The sequence below is a fragment of the Simochromis diagramma genome, unplaced genomic scaffold (assembly GCF_900408965.1).
Source record: "Simochromis diagramma unplaced genomic scaffold, fSimDia1.1 OVJJ01000421.1, whole genome shotgun sequence".
Taxonomy (NCBI): domain Eukaryota; kingdom Metazoa; phylum Chordata; class Actinopteri; order Cichliformes; family Cichlidae; genus Simochromis; species Simochromis diagramma.
Genome location: NW_024387250.1, coordinates 9,540,752 through 9,559,857, shown reverse-complemented (window position 1 = coordinate 9,559,857; position 19,106 = coordinate 9,540,752). Strand labels below are relative to the sequence as shown.

Genomic DNA, 19,106 nt, shown 5'->3' with positions numbered 1-19,106 from the left:
CAGGGGTGAGAGTTCAGACTCATTTCAATGAGATGTTGCATTTGATTTGTAGTTGTCACCTCCAGAAAATCCAGCAGGTATATAAGATTTATATTTTTCTGGTTTGTTTACTTTTACTTTGTTTCCTTCTAATCTAATTGAGCAGTATCTGTCTAAATACTGTGTAAGTTTATATTATATGATGGGTCACTAATTGCACTAATATTAGCCTAATTTCACGGTGATCAGTTACTGCATTACAGCTGAACGTTTTTACGCTGATCTCATATGAAAAGAAATCAATGCTTCATCAGCCCCTCCAAACACATGTGACCACTTATATAACTAAACAACTAAAGTCACATTTCACAAGTTCAAATCATTGTCATGGTTGATCTCATCTGAACACTTTTGCCCCTTGATTAGGCCGTGTGTGTGTCTGTGTGGCCTGTAGAGACTCCTGGCTTTAAACTCATTGTTTTGCCTTGTGATTTGGATGGATGGATGCTACTGCTGTGTGCCCTTCCTGCTGTTATTTGCTGTTGTTATCATCTAGCTGTATTGTTTTTTATACAGGGCCAAAATAATGGACATCACTGATCCTGTACAGCTTTATGTTTCACTTTTGCATTAATTTAATGACATGTTGTTTGGTCTTCCCCTCAAATCTCAGCCATACAGCCCTAGAGTAGGTCAGCAACCTACAGGCAACTTCTGGTCACTAGTGAAAAATGTGTGTTTCACAGCAGTTGGTAAGTGGTTGCTCGAGGTTGCTCAGCAAAAGCTGCTGCACAAAAACCTTGCTCTAGTAGATTGCTGTGGTTCTTTCATGCAGCATAGTGTATCTCCTTATGATCGATTTCACCTAGCAGTTGTCACTCGATAGCTGACAAATACACAGTTGAGGGGCGGCCGACCATATGGGCCAGTGTGACTGGGCCATTATTTCACTGAGTAATGCTCAGTTAATATAAGAATGTGCCAGTTGGCATTTTTTCATTGTGGCTATGTCGTACTGTAGTGTTACCAAGGATTCATAAAAATTCTTTAAAAGTAAAATGCTAAATTATAATCATCTAAGACAGCGGTCTCCAACCTTTTTTGCGCCACGGACCATTTATGTCCGACAATATTTTCACAGACCGGCCTTTAAGGTGTCGCGGATAAATACAACAAAACAAAACCAGTACCAGTACCAAAAAAAGAAGATTTATTCATAACACCGGGAAAAGACCCAGGGAAACCGAGTTAGTTAGTTAGTTAGTTACTTGTTAGTCAGCAAGATTCATAATGACATAAAGAAGTAAATGATCAATGTCAGGTAGGAGCGATCGAAATTGGAAACTTTTATAAAGATAGCGCTCAATGTGCAGCAGCTTTGTTTTCAATACCACCACATTTAGGCCAAGATTAATATTATAAATGAGAAAATAAAATGTTAGGGTTGACCTTTGATAGTAGTTTGTCTGACAGGAACAGTGACTTAGACATCTTTGTATATAATATGTGGTATTTAGTGTACCAAGCATCCCTTGGTAGAATAGATATCAGCACAATGAAAAATATATCCAAAACTAGTTGCAATAGAATAATTTAGTCATTTAATTACACAACTAAAATGTATAATTTATAATTTAGCAAGAGAGGCAGTTTATGTGAAAACATAATGGTTGCAGTAGAAATGATACAACACCTAAGAGAATGAAAAGACTAAATGTTTTATCAAAGCAGCATTTAAAATTGACTGTAATGAGCAACTTGTATGCTTGTTTATGTTCCTTTTCAGTATGCTAAGATCACAGATTGTGAGTGTAATTTTCTGACACTGGCATTTCTGTGGAACAAATTGAAATAAAATGTTCACTCTTCCTTATTACAGCCTTGCTTTAATATAATGTAAGTGTGCAAATCACCATCTACTTCGAAGGCAGAGCGTTTCCCAAATGAAACTGACCCTTGCAAATTGCATGAACCTCGATAAATCCAGCAGAATCACCCACAATTATAGATGGTAATTTTTTGCATTTAAGTCTCACTTAAATGCATGTAGATTAAAGGGAAGAGTGCACTTGTTGTTAGCATGCAAAGCACAAGTCAGAGTGTCTGTGCCGTTTGATAATAACCAAAACATTTCTGAGCATGGGATCTGTGTGATACAAAATACTAAAGCGTTTGCAGATTTGCTTCAGTAAAATGTATTTGAGCGCTTGAGACGCTACCTTCCTGTGATCCAAACTACCACATGTACTTGTAACATTGTGGACTCTCATGAGGTACAGTGACAGAAACTGTATTTCAGTGTTTCAGACCAGCAACCTCAGTGTTTAAGCAATTGCCTAAAGCTATTCCTTTTTCAATATTTGTCCTTCTAGGGGGATTTATGGTTATGAAGAGTAAGACTCTGAAGGTCCACAATACTAATAGAGTTTGGAAAGAGGATGGTAGCAATTTCTGTTTTTTGCCCCGAGGTCCTTTTCAGGGATATTATGTGTAAAACTCCAAGAACATTGTGTGTCTATGATAAAAATGTGTTGTCATCATTGGACTCACTGTATTCAGAGAGTTGTAGCTGCTAGCTTAGTCTGTCTCTTTCTGCCAGTTAGGTAGTCTGTCTGTCTCTATCCACTCCGCATGAGAAATGAGGAATGAGGTGTCGCCTACGGTCAGAGAAGGAGAGAAAGAGTGTGTCAGACAGATAGACTGAGTGGAGCAGTCTGTGAATATGTCAGGTTAAAATGCTGGGACATTGCTCCCCTGTAATCCCTTTGGCTCCGTAGATTAGGAGAGACATGCTGTAGTGCCAGCTGCCAAATTTGTATTCTGGTCATCTCCCTTTCTTTCTGCAAGAGTCGACTTTTTGCCATATTTAGTCCAGGAAAATAAAATGCTAATTTCCCCCTTTGGTTTCAACTAGAAATCAAGCCAAAGAGGGACTTATCTTGCTTTTTGAACATGCAGAGCTTAGTCCTGAATTGACCTCTGGAAGTCCAGCCGCAGGCAGAGATGTATTCAGATTTAGTCTGCTTGTTTTCTTTACAAACATCCTGTGTGGTATAACCTATTCATTCATCAAAGTCAGAAAAAGAAAACAATTCATTTTACTGGGAGGGAAGGGAGAGAGCCACAATCATTATTGTTTGGACGATAACAATGATTAAAGTTGAAGATCTTGTTTTTTACTTTTTCTTTTTTTTAACATTCACTAAAACACACGCAAACACACACAAACACATGCAAACAGCAAACAACAAACAACACTGCAATAAAAGAACATAAGGAAACTGTGCCGTGACATTAAACAAAACTTCGGGGGGCTTATGGAGGAAAAGCTCACCTCAGTATGTAATATCAGCAAACGCAGAAGCAGAGAGTAAATAGAGTACTGAAGGTACAGTATTCGAATACACACACTCAATTTCACTGTAAGGTGCTTAAGTTAAATCCTCCTAAATGTCTGGAGTCTAAAGCCATCAGTCTGGTTCAGTAAGACTGTGTTTTGTGCTTTGAGCTAAACAGGCAGCATGCTGACAATGACAGTTCAATATGTTGTTAGCAGGGAAAATGTGTACCAGGGTCACATCTTTCATATACCAGCTGAAAGCTGTATCGCTGAAGTAGACTGTATAGAAAAGGACGCAGCATCAACTATTAGATTGTGGACTCCTGGGTTAAAGCTCAGAGCTGAGCTTTTTGTCTGTCATTATCTTGGTGTTGATGCACACTCATACAGTCACGACTAAAGCAAGCACTGCTTTATTAGCTTATCTTGAAATTCTTTCCAATACCAAAGGATGGCTCCTTTGGTATTGGAAAGAATGCTATTTGACACTGGCTTCACTCTTCAAACCCAGGCGGTGTGTATGTCTTTTATACATAGTCTATAGTCATTATATTGTTATTTATTTAATCCAATCCAATTTTATTTATGTAGCTCCAAATCACAACAACAGTCACCTCAAGGCATTTAATATTGTCAGGTAAAACCCTTCCAATAATACAGAGAAACTCCCAACAAGCAAGCACTTTGGTGACAGTGGGAAGGAAAAAGTCCCTTTTCAAGAGAAGAAATCTCTGGTAGCACCAGGTTTAGGGAGGGGCAGGCATCTGTCGTGACTGGTTGGGTCAGATGGCTACAAAGCACTATACAGACTACAGTTTTTTCCTGTTGGTGGTGAAAGAACCAGAGAACCACCAAGTAATAAGAGGAGGGCAAACATGCTTGTGTCTGATTTCTTTGTCAATCCATCAATCAAAGAGTAGTTCAAATCCACCACAGCAAAACGAACCCCAAGTAAGTAGGTACATAGCCCTGGCCACAATATCAGACCCTAGCTTTCTTCTAGCAAAGCATGGAAAATGTAAGCCAAAGTTTCAAAATTGTAAACATTTATTTTGCCATACAGACAAAGAGGAGCTGCAAGTGCCTGAAGAGTGGTAGTCACACAGTGGTAGGTCCAGTTAGCAGTGTTGTCTTTTCTGATAGGAGTTCTTTATCTGACTGTGGCTCTTCCACACCAGCATTCAGACGTTTATTGATTCCTGTTATTATCTGTTCTAAACACTTGCTTTTCATTGTCAGCTTTCCTTTCTAATAGGATCTATTCCCTTCCGGCTCCATACCTTTATCACTTCTACAAACTCTCTTTCTTTCACCTGCACACTCCCTCATGGACATGCACAAACACACTTCACTCTGTCTCTTATCTAGGTCCTTTGTACGGCGTAAATAAGCTTCAGAGTAGGTAGACAGACACTTACTTTGTCATTGGGATTGTTCAGTTACCTTGACCTGCAGCTGCTCATCTCCAATTCAACTTTTCTGGACCCAATTGTAGTTCCCTCAACTGTGTCCCCCCCCCCCCCTCTGCTTTTGCTCCTTTTGCTCCTCTGTCTGTGTAAGTGGATGGTGCAAGGATTCATATCACAGGGAGTGACTGAGATAAAGTTTTATTCATTTGATTTCTCTCTTTCTGAAAAAGCAAAACAAAAAACAAAGACACATATCGTCATCAACACTTGAAACTCTGAATAGAAACAAAGGGAGGAGGGGGAGGGGGGCAAACCTAGTTTCTGATTTTAGTTCTTTTAATTGTCTCCATAAATTTGGCTTAATCTGTCAACTGAAATTGCATTATGATGATTGGCACAGGAGGGTAGGGGAATTTTAACTGTTCTACGGAGCACTAATTAGTTCCTCACCTAGCCCAATTTAGAGCGAGCAGCCAACACGTCACAACCCTTCATCGTCTTTTCTAACAAGCAACACAAACATTTCATCCTCCCTGTTTATGCTGTTCTGTTTACTTAAGGCGCGCACACACACAGACTCACAGAAGGGTGCGCACACAACTATTTGAGAGTCGTTCAATTAGGTAGCTTTATAATTTGATGTTTTTGAAACTTGGCTCAGTGGTGTTTACAGTGGTGGGAAATTAATTTTATTCCCATGCATGAGCTGTTTGTTAAAGAGGGAGCAATAATAATAAGAACGGTTTTGCTCATGCAGTTCAACATTAAAGCCAACTTTTTATGTGAAGTCGACCCCAGACAAACTACAAAGCGCACCACATTTTTTCAAGTGCAGTTCTCAACAATGACACTTGGACAATATTTGGTGACCAAAGATAACAGCTGTTTTTAAGACCAGAATTTATGGTGGCGTTTTATTGGACTGAATTATGTTTAAGCTCGAATATTTGTTGTACTATCATTCCATCATTTTATAAATGTGTTATGGATTAAAATATCCGTTTTAAGAAGTAGTTTATGACTGAAGCTCATCATATAAAATCGAATAATGGATGTTATTTGGGACTTTGGGATTTGAAGGCTGAGTATGAATCTTTAAACTTAAGAGGCTAAAGTGCCGTGAAAGGTAAACTTAATTATGTGTGTGGGAAAAGGTTTCATTAGCATGCATAAGCGGTGCGCAGCTATAAGTATTCAGAAGTGGCCATTTGAACTTAATTTAAATATCCGTGCACTGGTCTGTTTCTATTTAAAGTATTAAAGAAGAGAAATTAAATTGATTTTGAAGTGATATGACAAATACAGGACCGCTGTGAATTCATGCATGATTGTGTGGGCAACTGAACCTATTTCTGTCTCGTCCTCTGTTTGCCTTTCTTGCCGTCTCTCCTTGTGGGCACTCGTCCTCCCAGATGTTATTTGCACCTGCGCTACATGCTGTGTCAGTCTTCTCAGTGGCGGCAGCATCTTGGCAGTGCTCGATGCGGAACCAATAACACAGAGGTGTGATCATATACACATCAGGATCATGGCACAGTGGCAAAATGGTATTTAAGAACACACACCCAGACCAATGCACACACGCAACCCTTCATATGAGTACTTTTTAAGTACATTTTTAGTCATTGCTGACTTGCTGGAGTCCCCACCAAGAGATAAAAACACGCACACAGAAACACATTTAACGTCACTTTGTGATGCAGGATTTTTGTAAGAAAGGTGCAGCCAAAGGGAAAGTTTGTTTACCTGAGAGATGTGAAAAGTATCAGTACTTAATTGAAGTCCAGCTCAGAAGATGCGCGTGGAGCAAACGCCGATTGAAGGCAGATATGTCTGCTTAGAACATTTTACATCTCGTCTACTTCCTTAATTAATTTTGGTTGGAGCTTTTCAAATCTTTTTTTTTTTTCAGATCTCCGTATCTTAAGTAAAGCGTGCATGAAATGCTTGATACTTATTTTCAAATATTGAAGGAGGGAGACATCTGATGGCATTTAAAATGTTCAAATGGGTCAAAACATGAAAAGTGAATATTTGAGTTTCCATACACTAGCAAGAAATAAAGTTAAAGCGTGCTAGTGTGTAGATTAAGAATAGCTTATTTTGTTTCCTCTTGTTTTCCACTCTGTTATGTTACTCTGGGGGATATGACAAATAGTCTCTATTTTAATGTCAAAAACTTACAGGTTTGTTTATGTTGCCTGTGATGCCTAAGTAAAAACAGGTATGAGATATCTTTTTGCCTGAGTTGCATTGCATATTACTCACCCACTACTAAAAGCAAAATCATCCAAATGTATGGATTTGTGCAAACAACAGTTGTCTAGTGAAATGTATGTATCCCCATGACTTTGGCAATTTGCTGAATCTTTCTTTTGTGCCACAGTTCCTGGCCTGCCAAGCTAAACTGTAATAAAATTGATGATCCCCTAACTTTTCTTCTAGGGCATGTTCATCCAAACCCAGTATGAACATGCAGTTATACAACAAGCAATAAGAATCATGGCCGTCTCCCAACATCCCCACTTCTCTGAATATGAATCTTTGCCATCAGAAAACCCAGGGTGCCAAAGTGCAAAACAAACAGCCTGAAGCCATCATTTGTCCCAGCCATTAAACTGCTGAAAACCATAATTAAAGACTAGTAGAACAGAGCAATGCATAATACTTTAACCCGTTTTAAATCCTTAGAAAATCATTTCTGGATGATTAAAAGTGATTAGATGGTCTAATGCTCTTTCTAATATATGTTTTTAGTATGTTTACAGTCCTGTGAAAAACTAAATACACCGTAACTGCTCTGTAGGAAATAAGTGGGTAAGCTGCTAATCAAATGCACTTGATTAACAGATCCTCAGCAAGTATGAGCACCTCTATAAAAGCAAAAAATTTAGCAGTTTAGTTTTGTCAGGCAATGCAAAAAACCCAAGAGCTATATCTCAGACTCTACTGGCCTCTCTTAGCATGTTAAATGTTGAAGTTCATGTCAGTACAATTAGAAAAAGTCTGAGGAAGTAGGTGACTCCTAATTTAATTGTTTTCTCTAGGTTTATTGTATTTTTGCAGCCTGATGATAACTTCCTTAAGTTGCATTGACATGCCATCTTTTGGGCCCCATATTGAAAGTTCCAGTGAACAACAACCAAATGCAAATTCAACACTTTGAATTAATTCCAGATATTTTAACTGGCCATAAAACTCCATGCCAGTCAATTGTCAAATTACTTTTGAGTCTCTGAGTGTGTAAAATGTTTGTTATTCCTGAACAGTTATTGCAATACTGCTGTTAAAGCCATTTAATGAAAACTGAATGTTTGCACAACTAATGCGTCTAACTGCATCATATCAAATTTTAGCATAATTTATATTTTTGCCTCATATTCCTATTTCTGTGCAAATAACTGAAAACTAATATAGTGATACTATCTTGGTTGCATGTGAACTTACTATGTAAAAAGTGCTTAACGCCAACTAGCCTGGGTTAATAGCGCACTATGAAAATGTTACCATGCTGAGGGTAAAATTTAGCTCAAATAATCAATGTTTGAAAGTACAACACCCCCACAGCTGCTAGTTGAGCTGTTATTATCTCGTATATCAAAAGTGTCACATCTCACCTCTTGTAGATTTTAGTTCGAATAAATCATGTGTGCAAATATCCCCTCATGAGGTAAAGAGACATTATGAACTGGTAGGAGAACTCTTTCTCCCAGTCAATCAAAACAGTGTGATCCAGTATTATCCTGCAAGCCTGACTGGGATGGCTCTGATTAGTCCTGCATGAGGAGCTAATATGAGTCTAACAACCAGGACCAGATGTGCTCTTTGTTCAGAAGGTTGGGGCGAATGGGGATATTTATCAGCACTTAGCCTGATTGTATAAGTGCAAAGAGATAGAAAGAGTAAATCTGGGGTGCTTAAAGGTAGACATGCAGGCAGGCATGCGCTGTATATATGGCCAGGCAGCATGCGTACTAATTCGTCATAGCATTCATCCCTTTATTCGCCTTTGCTTATCTTGATTATTTTTCCCATCCCTTAGATCTCTTTGGGATTTTTAACATCTGGACGTCTGGATGTCCAATTCAGAATAAGTAGTCAAGCCAAGAATCTGCTCGAAAGACAAAAAGGACGAGCTCAGTTACTTTGGCCTTTGAGATTCAGCTGTTATCCAGTACATATAAGGGTTCAAAAAGCAGAAATTATGCTCCATGAAAATTCATTCATTCATTTCTTGTTTTTCTATCATTTGTTTTTTTCGCTGTTACACTCTCATTCCTTATCACGCAGACACACACGCCCCATGAGTGCTCGGATTTTGAACTGTAAAACCCCGATTGAATTTCTTTCTTTTATGAATATTGGGAGATCAGTATTTGACTAGCCAGGTGCACAGTTGGTAAATCACAGAAAATGAGAAGAGCTGGGACTTTGGGAGGACAGACAAAGCGGCATATGGTGAGCAAGTGGTTGGTCTATTGCATACTGATACAAACAAGTGATTCATGCACTTTGGCATTGTATTGTTGGATGTGGGGAAAGCCCTGTAGTGGCTCAAGGAGGAATTAGTCCAACTGGGTCTGTCGAAGCTCCGAGCCATGCTGTTAAGTTATCTCAAGCATGGAAAAGCTTCAGTCTATCCCTGGTGTGCTTGTGAGACACAGAATGGGAATAAATGCGATTTAATGTAAAATTCTGCTGTGATTTTGACTTTCAGCTGCATTTTGTTGTGTGTTGACAGTATACTTACTGACGGGCTTACTGAGGAAAAAGAGAAAGGGGTCAAAAGATTAATAATTACATTCGGGTTCTTTATCTAAAGGGATGTTCCATACCAGTGATAGCGATAATTAATTAGCTTACTCCTTTGGGGTAATTAAAACCCTCGATAATCTGACTTTGTTCTGACAGAGTGGCTTCTGACTGCTGACAGATGGGACATGGAGAAACAAGGCGAAACAGGAAAGTCTAGGGTGACACAATGTGTTAACTTGCAGAGTCATTTGTTTACGCTGCGTCTCACTGATGTTTGTTGAAGCTCCTCGGTTCACTCTAGCAGTCATTTAAAATTTCATATAATAGCGTTGGAGAATATGAGGGATTTTGTGAAGGACACTGTGTAACATGCATTACAATGATACAATGCTGACAGCTTCTTCACCTTGAGCCTGACACTGACAAAACATGCAGTTGAAGCAGAAGCAATCTCACTGTTGCTTGAATTTTAAAGAGGCTTTACTAATCTTACACGTGAAGATTAATTTCTTTGTTATAGGAGGCACCACTTAGCTTATAACATATTCTGGGGTTCTGCACAAACTTTCTTTAGTCTGAAAGAAAGACTTTGATAATATGACTGCGATCCCACTAAGGTTATACTAATTTTTTGTATAAAATGTACTTATTTGTGCAGCAAAACTTGAAGTGAAAGATGGTAATCAAGCTGGATTGTGTGAAGGGTCACACAGTCAGTGGGACCTGCCCTCTGCTGCTTACATTTTCATATTCTTTTGCAAACCAAAGCTTTATAGATGTGCAATACTACATCACTAAAGCTTAGCTTTGATACGATGGGGCGGATATGTCAGTGAATGGTGTGGATATGTTTAAGAAGTGCACCTGGCTATAAATGGGAATGGAAAATAAAAGTTCTGATGTATTATGGCACGGTAAAATATTTACTTTGAAGGAAAACTGTTCTTTAATAGCAGTACTTCTCCAGGCTTTCTGAAGGTCTTTCAAAGTGTTTCTTTGGACAATGAATACTTTTGCTCTCATTTTTCAGTCCAGCCCTTGTACCCGATCATATTCACGAGGAGTGCTTTTTTATTTGTTTGTTGAGCCATTTAACACTGACATATGAATCATTCGAGAATGAAAAAGGCACTTAACTCAAGGGATGAACAAGTGTTGTGTCTACACATAACAGAAAATACACACCCAACAGAAAACATACACAGAAAGAACCGATTTTAAATGGTATCTTTGTTGCTAGCAACGTGTCCAATTTCTTTGGTTGAACCTATAAAAAAATGCCAAGCATAACTGTTTGACGGCGAAAAAATAGAATTTGTGACCAACAATGTTAAAAGAATTAGCCAGACAGTTGCCACAACTCAACACGGTGTACAGTGTGTTATTAAAAAATTATGAGGGATCTGACAGAAAAATCTGAAGATGTGGCAGTGAAACAAACTATTTACAGTAGATGAACAGTATCTGAAAGCCATCTTCTAAGAAAAAACAAGAAATCCAGCCAAGACCTGACATCGAACCTGGTAGATGCAACTAGCCTTTCAGCGATCCAGCTTCTGTTCACTAAAGCCTCTGCAGAAATGGTCTCAGTTCAGTTGAAGGGTGGCTGTCGGAGAAACAGGGAGAAAAGTCTGAGATGTGCCAAATTACACAAGACCTGGGCTGAACATCAGTGGCAAAATCTGTGGGGATCTTGTCGAAATTGTTGGAATTGTGAACACAGAAAGATTTTGATCATTCAGTACCTTCTTTAAAGTGTGTGAGCGGCAACAGCTTCATTGCCAATGCAGTAAAAGCAAACCTAGACAGAAAAACCCCCACTTTCAATTGTGGATTGGCCTCCCCCAGAGCCCGGACATAAACTTTACCGAAGCAGTGTGGGATCATCTTAACAGAGCACGGAACAACAACACAGCTAACAATAAAGGAAATAAATAGGAATAAAGGAAAGCATACCAAAGACTGAAATTCAAGCTGATTAGAATTGTGTAAACTCGGTTTTTGCCTCATGTATTGTATTTCGACTTATATTTGCATATCTTTCAATAAATCATTGCTTTTGTTCCAAATGTTCCTGGCAAAATATAAAGAAACGAGGAACGACTCTTTTGCATAGTGCTCTATGTATTATTATGTATTTTCATTAGTAGTATATGTATTATTATTATGTTTCAACAAATACAATCAAAATTATAATCAGCTTTATGCTAAAGTAAAAGAGAAATGTTATTTTCTTAATGGATCCAGTGAAGATGCTACTTTATACCAAGTCAGCTGGATGAAACAAGGAACTATTTTTTTTTATCTTAAATATTAGTTAGTTTTTAAGTTGTGATTCTGGTGGTAATCACATTTTTCTCTGTGTTTTATCTCAGACAACTGTTCTGATAGTGTCTCCAACTTTGGTGCCAGGTTGAATCTAACCTAACCGACTAAATCAGAGCTGAGTGTAATGATGATTGACTCCAGCCTTTAGTCAGCATGTGTCACCCCTCTAGTCTGAAAGAAGCACTTTCTATCTACTAAGCTCGACTGGATTTTGATTACGCTTTGTCAGAAGATGACACAAGCTCTAACCACAGGCTGTTGACCTCTGAGTGATTACTGGCTGATTGCCCTCTCCATGGTTTCCTTTATAACGGAATCATTCAGGCTGAAATTCAAACCTTTGGATGCACAGCAATTGCTGGTTATGTTTGGAATAAATTTCTGATTGTCTGAGATTGCACGAAGGGTTTTAAAGTACGCATAGCTTGGTAATGAGGAATATCTAGCAAGATATTTTGCCTAGCCATCTTTACTTTGAAGAGCTTCTGTGGCTCCTTTATTTTGTTTACTGTTTCTCACTGCTCATCTTTTCTGTCAGTGCCCTCCTCTCACCCAAGCAGTCGAGGCAGATGGTCTCCCTCCTCTGGTTCTCCCAGAGGTTTTTGCCCTTTTAAAAGGGAGAAATTTTCTCCCTACTGTCGTCAAATCCTTGCTCAAAGGGTATGTTAGGTTTGTCTTGATTGTTAGATCTTTGGCATGGGATGGCGTGTTGTGAAATACATTCTGCAGGGAGACAGAGAGAGACTGGGCTTACTTATATATTCTGCTGACAACTTGTTAAAGGACAAGGGTGACAGCAGAGATGACAAGTCGTGGTATGATCAAGGTTACTGCTAAAATTCCAAGAAAAATACCGAATTCTTTGGGCAGAGGGAGAGGATTAGACTTTTTATTCATGTGAAGAGAGGGATGTCAAGATACCTATAAAAGGGAAAATGCTGGACTGAATGTGTCCAAAAAGCTAAACAAAAGTTGAAGTTGGAGAGGAGAGAAAAGAGGGGGATCATTGTGAAACTGGGATTGGTGGATAATTCAACACTTCATTTGTATTCTGATGCCAGAATCTCATTGCACATGTCATGAAAGGACATGGTTACATATACACAGAAACCACACACAGAAAAATCATCCCCGGGCTGTTAGCTTCTAATTATTCCCCCCCAAAAAACATGCATTCTAAATCGAAAAGCCCTCCAGTAAATCAAAGACTTGTGTTATTCATCACATCATCACCACCAGCGCCCAGCGTCAAAATATGGGAATGCATAGTAATCAGTTTTCTTTCTGTACATGCTGCTTGTTTACATATTCAAAGAAACTGTATGGGAAAAAATGTTGAGATAATTATCTCTTAGAGGTGGTAATTTGTTTATGTGTTTTCCAGAAATATTTGCCAACATGAGGTTTTAAACCTTTATATCAGTTTGTCTGAGCTGTAATCATTAGTGGAAATTACTCATGCTGTGAAATTAGAAACCTAAGATCAGACAGGCAATATTTTGTGCCGAGTATCACCGAGAATAACTCCAAGCGTGGATCCTGAAACACTTTGTGATTTGAAGCAGTGATGCATGCTGTTTTCATGCTGTGACATTCTTCTAATTTTTTATCTACGAGGCCCCGAAAGACAAATTATTAAAATGAAAGTGATTCTACCCATTCCGTCCCAAGCCCCCTTTTTTTGTCCATTTAAACGCGATCGTGGCTCAAGAGTTGGGAGTTCACCTTGTAATCGGAAGGTTGCCAGTTCGAGCCCCGGCTTGGACAGTCTCGGTCGTTGTGTCCTTGGGCAAGACACTTCACCCGTTGCCTACTGGTGGTGGTCAGAGGGCCCGGTGGCGCCAGTGTCCGGCAGCCTCGCCTCTGTCAGTGCGCCCCAGGGTGGCTGTGGCTACAATGTAGCTTGCCATCACCAGTGTGTGAATGGGTGGATGACTGGATGTGTAAAGCGCTTTGGGGTCCTTAGGGACTAGTAAAGTGCTATACAAATACAGGCCAAATACAGGCCATTTAACTGCTTTTTTTTCTGTTTTTGCCGACTCAGACTATGACTATGAACACACATGAAATAATTCTTCATCTGTTTTCCATATGAAGCATAACTTTGTTTTAGCCACCCAAACTTTTAATTATGATCCAGATTTGTATTATTATCTTTGCTTTTCCCATGCTATAAAGGATTTTTGCAATTATAGAGACTGCAGTTTGTTTATTTTGATGACCGGGCCTTTGGAGTACAGCAAACTCACTGTCATGGTCAAGAAACCAAACCAGTTTGAGACGATTTGAGCTTTGTGACAGTGACAGTTATGGGTACCCTGTCTCATAAAGAGATGGTCAGGGTCAGCAAAATGAACTCAGGTAGGCTGTGGCCCTGAAAAAATGCAATCCAGTTTTATTTATATAGCGCCAAATCACAAAAACGTTCACCTCAAGGTTGCTTTATCAATCCTAAGGTAAAGCCCCTACAATAATACTACCAGCTAAGGGACCAAAAGTGTACCGAGAATCATTACACCACTAAAATCAGCCTAAACTACTGATACAAGGCAGGATGGATCCATGCTTTCTTCTCGGTTACACCACATTCTGAGCCTACCATCTGAATATTGCAGCCGAAATCTTGACTCATCAGATCAGGCAATGGTTTTTCAAATCGTATGTTGTCCACTTTTAGCGAGCCCTCCTGTTTCCTGTTCTTAGTGGCACCGTTTGTGGTCTTTTGCTGCTAGGTCTTCTACTTCAAATGTCTGTCTGAGATCCTCTTCTGCATAACTTGATCATAACAAGTGGTTATTTCAGTTAGTCTTAACTTTCTAACACAAAATAACTCCTGCTCACTGGATATTTTCTCTTTTTCATTCTTTATAAGCCTAGAGATGACGGGGTGGGAAACTAGATCAACAATTTCTGAAATACTCAGAATGTCAGACTAGCACTGGAATACTCTGACCAGAGATGTTGAAGTTTAGTATATGAGCAAAACTCTTGACCTTGACTGTTAAGGTTGCTTCTTTCACATAAAAAGACATGACTGGATAGGTTGAATGTAGAGTTACCTGAGATTTGTGAAATGGATGAATTGGTTTAGTTTTGATTGATTAGTTTTGAGCTTGAATTAACACTAAAACACAATTTTCATTTAGGGGCATTGAGTGTTGAGATTACTACCCCTGAGGTCTTTCTCTTGTTGTGAGAATGGTTTCATCATTCACATTGATTTTTTTGAGCTATTTTCATACTTTAGTTATCACTCTGGGTGTAACCTTTTTTGTGCAGAAAGCTCTGAGCGTTTTCTGTCTCAGTACCCATCAATGAAGAAATTAGATTTGCTTCTAGGCAGGCAGCAGTGTTTCAATATTATTTTGTTAAAGAAAATCTATGAAAATCAAAATCCAGCTTGTCATCAATTTGTGTTTGCATTGAATGCGATGCATATTTATTTGCATTATTCATCCAAACAGGATTTTTTTTTTAACAATTTAGATTTGAATTTTATTTCTGAAAAATAAACCACAAGTATTTGTAGTAACCTCACCATATATTTTTTACAGGTTCATTGTGCAGTCACAAACAAAAACACTTGTGTTTTTTTCTGAATACACCTTGCAGTTTTTACCACTTTTTGCCCTGCAGTGAACTTTGTTGGCAAACCTTTTCAGTCCGTTTTCTCCATATTTTATTCACTTCCCCTCAGACATTTTTTTGCCTAACCTTTGCATATAGAACCTTGCTTTTTCAGCAAAAGCTATAGATTTGTTCAGTTACCATGCAGGTAAAAATTTATTTCCCTATTATTTCTGAGTACTCGGGTATTTTGTTGATACCTTTGACTTGAATGAAAGAGACCATTATGAAGTGAAAACTGTGTCTGTAGACCAGTGGCCTACAGTAACTTTGTTATCAGTGTGCTCATGCAGTTCTTGAGGAATCAGACAGTGTGAAATTGCACGATGGTGAATGTTGAGGCTCAGCTTAGAGTTTGTGTTTATCAAAACTCTTATGCTAGATGTACTAGACTAGAACCACAGACTGGCATCTCTTTACTTTTTTTTTTTTATTATTATTATGTATGACTTGAAAAAAAAATTATGACACAAGACCAAATATGAATTTTACCTGGGGAGTTCTGACACTTTTTTTCTATTACAGGCTTTTTACACTTTAGGTAAGTAATCTATGCAGTGATCATTGCGGTGTAGGTTATTCCCAATGTCCCAGATGTAATTTGCAACCTTCATTTGAAATGTTTGCTCCTTTGGCCTGGTGTAGACAATACTGAAATAAAATCTTTTCTATCAATATTTGTCCCTATTCTAACTTCATTTTAAAGCTTTTGGTTTTCTGCTTTGAATCTCTATAAATTATCCAAGATTCTTTTAATACCCACAGATTAACCAGTCTGTGAGGTCACAGGCGAGTACACGGCACATCCAACGTGAACACCACCACAGGCTTACTACATCAGCAGCTGTCTAAGCCATCCCTTGCATCTCCTTACAACAGACACAACATTATGTAAGCCGTTACACACATATACGCCAGCATCCAGATTGAAAGAATTGGTTCGGCACTCGCAGGGTGCAAAACGAGGTGCTGATGGGAAAGCACACGCAGACAGTGTCATATAGCCTACAAGGCATTAGGATGATGAGAGAACTGTAACATGTTGGAGGTATTCAGCACAATATCCTATTCATCTCTCTACCCATTCTATATTTTCATAGAAATATTGCCCGCGCACTGGGAACAGGAAATGTGGGCCGAGGGTCTGCAGTGAGTCTGAGCAGGAAGCTCTGAGGTTTCATTCCACAAGTCCCTGCAGCCAGGCGTAATTGGCTTCCACATTCCTCCAAGGATTACCACTCACTTCTTATTTGTGTTTATATATAAAAAAATTAAAACATTTGCTTTGGCTCCCTTAATTACGCTCAGTGTCAAAACAGACACTGTTTCCACTTGCCTTGTTTTTTTTTCTTACATTGGGTGAAATAATAAAGTGAGTGGACATTTCAGCTCTTATTGAACACATCCAAAGGTTTTCTATCTGTTTTTATGTGTAAGGATCGATGGAAGGCTACAATAAACAACCTGAAGATATTTTTATTTGTATATTTTATTTACAAAAATAAAACCAAAAAGAATGTATATCATTGCTCGTAATATACGAAATATGAAATATTTTGTGTGAACTCAAAAACTTGAAGCTTTGGCCATGACACCGTCTGCAGTTGGGCAAACGTAGCTGAAGCAGTGAGAAACCTGACTGTGTGGAATCGGGTATGACTTTTACAGATTTGTCAGTCTAATCTGCCGCTGTGTGCAATGACTTCCTCCGGTTCCCCAGAGCTATTGTCTATGAATGAATATGGACTTCTTTTATTCCACGGGTGTGCCACCTGCCGGTGCGTCACGGCTCCTCTGACCAATCCCGCCGCAGTGACTCTCCGTGCGCCCTTGGAGATCCCGCGGTGCTCCTGACATCGCCGCCCAATCCACGTCTCGGTGACAGTAGAAGGTGCCGAGCCCCATTAGCTTAGTACCGTTAGCGCTTCAGATGTGATTAGATTGGACTGCCGTACTGCTGATGTGCCAAACATGGACGCGTGACAAGTTTCCCTGGATTGTCTTTTCCTCATCTACTTCTGCCGCTTTTGACCGCGCACGCATCCGCAAACGATGTGAGGTAGGTGTGCATAAGACAAAAAGCGAAAGTTTGGGAAATATTTTGTCAAGAAAAGTATATTTTTACACCCCCACAAACGATTTACAGCTGCTTTATTGTGCCGCGTTTTTCGTCCCACAACGCTTCACTTTGAAGTTCCGGAAAATCTGAATAAAATTACATGCGCTTATTTCCAAAGCGAACACATTATATACAGGATAGCAATGCGGGTTCGATTGAGATCTGCTTTTGTTTTGATGCAAGTTTGAGAAAACAAGTGCCACTGCCGTCCGGCGGCTCAGCATCCATGCCCAACCCTTCGCGCTCTTCACATGTCTGTCCTGTAAAAAGACGTGACTTCTGAAGCGTTATGCTTTAGTAAAGTTGAAAATCATAAATTCCTATCATGAGCAAAATCTTGAATTACCAGAAGTTCGACAAAAATCTCCAAAAAGAAGCACATTTTCACCAAAAGAGGTCGTCCTTAATGCGCAGCGTGTTCTTCGTCTTGTGGCACATTCACATTATTTGCTTTCCTAATATAAAGAATTTGTTTCTGTATTGCTGTGGACCGGGAAGCAAATTAATAGCATTATTATATGGCAATTGGAAGGCATTTATTAACTCGAATGACTGTTTATTTATGATGTCCATAGATGGCAATGTGAAGGAATGTTCCCTCTCAGTGAGGGAACATTTGACTTTACACTGGATAATGAGTAAGAACAGAGGCAATGGCATCTGTGCCATAGTGCAAATATTTTTCTTTTAGTCCACTGCAGCAGTTATTCATCACACAAACCAGAGTGTGAGTTTGACAACACAGTAGCTGTAAAGAAATGACAGACTCCTATACACTGTGATTCCTTTACAGTTTTTGTAAACCTCGATAGTTTTAATACGTTGCACATATCAACACTACCAGCATGTTTTTTATATCTATATATCAACAAAACCATTGTTAGGGAACAGTGCGTCAGGTTCCGTATCGTGCTGAATGCTGGGTCTGTGACAAGTCTGTTAAAGGGTGAACAGGAATGTGTTGCGATGATTATGACTTTCCATTGCCTCCTTTGTTGAGAAATGCAGCGAGGACATTCACAAAAGAGAAAAAAGACACATGAGAGAGAAGGTGAACAGCAATAGAGCTTTCACTGTGTGATGTATTGTTTGCGCCCCGGTCAATATTGGTTGACTAATATTTTTTTCAGGCTTTCCTCTCTTGATCGATGGTTTTGTTGTGGACGGTGCTACTGTTGTATTGATCATCATTATGACTTTTCCAAATAGGCTGTGGGTGGAGGACAGTACTACTGATCCTGGCGACAGGTCTAGATGGCTCTAAAGAACATGAAAATGTCTTAGCTTTTATCTTCTACACCTGTTGTTCTGCTCATACTGTAAGTTCCAAACTTGTTGATATCTACTGATATAAAAAAAATAAGATGTGAGGTATTACAAGTATTTATAGGACTGATGTGAGGTGATAGTCTTCTATCGTTGGTAAGCAAAAGTCAAACTGTTTCACTCCACTAAGTTTGATCATTAGAAGGAGTGGCTTGGATTTACTTTTTGAGAGTTTAATGATAAAATCAATGCTTCTTTTATGCCTGTTTGGCAATACCTCAAG

The 19,106-nt window shown here is 39.0% G+C and overlaps 1 protein-coding gene across 3 annotated transcripts in view; it reads left to right on the top strand.

The window, feature by feature from the left end:
* Positions 1-17,270: 17,270 nt before the first annotated feature.
* The window catches only part of chrm3a (cholinergic receptor, muscarinic 3a), an 81,131-nt gene continuing 79,295 nt past the window's right edge, over positions 17,271-19,106 (top strand). For 2 of the 3 annotated variants that reach the window (XM_040001074.1, XM_040001073.1), the window contains exon 1: positions 17,279-17,497. The gene's annotated coding sequence lies outside the window, so the exon portion shown is untranslated. Of the gene's footprint in view, positions 17,498-19,106 lie in introns of all 3 variants that reach the window. The other variant, XR_005691493.1, reaches the window with a different exon arrangement.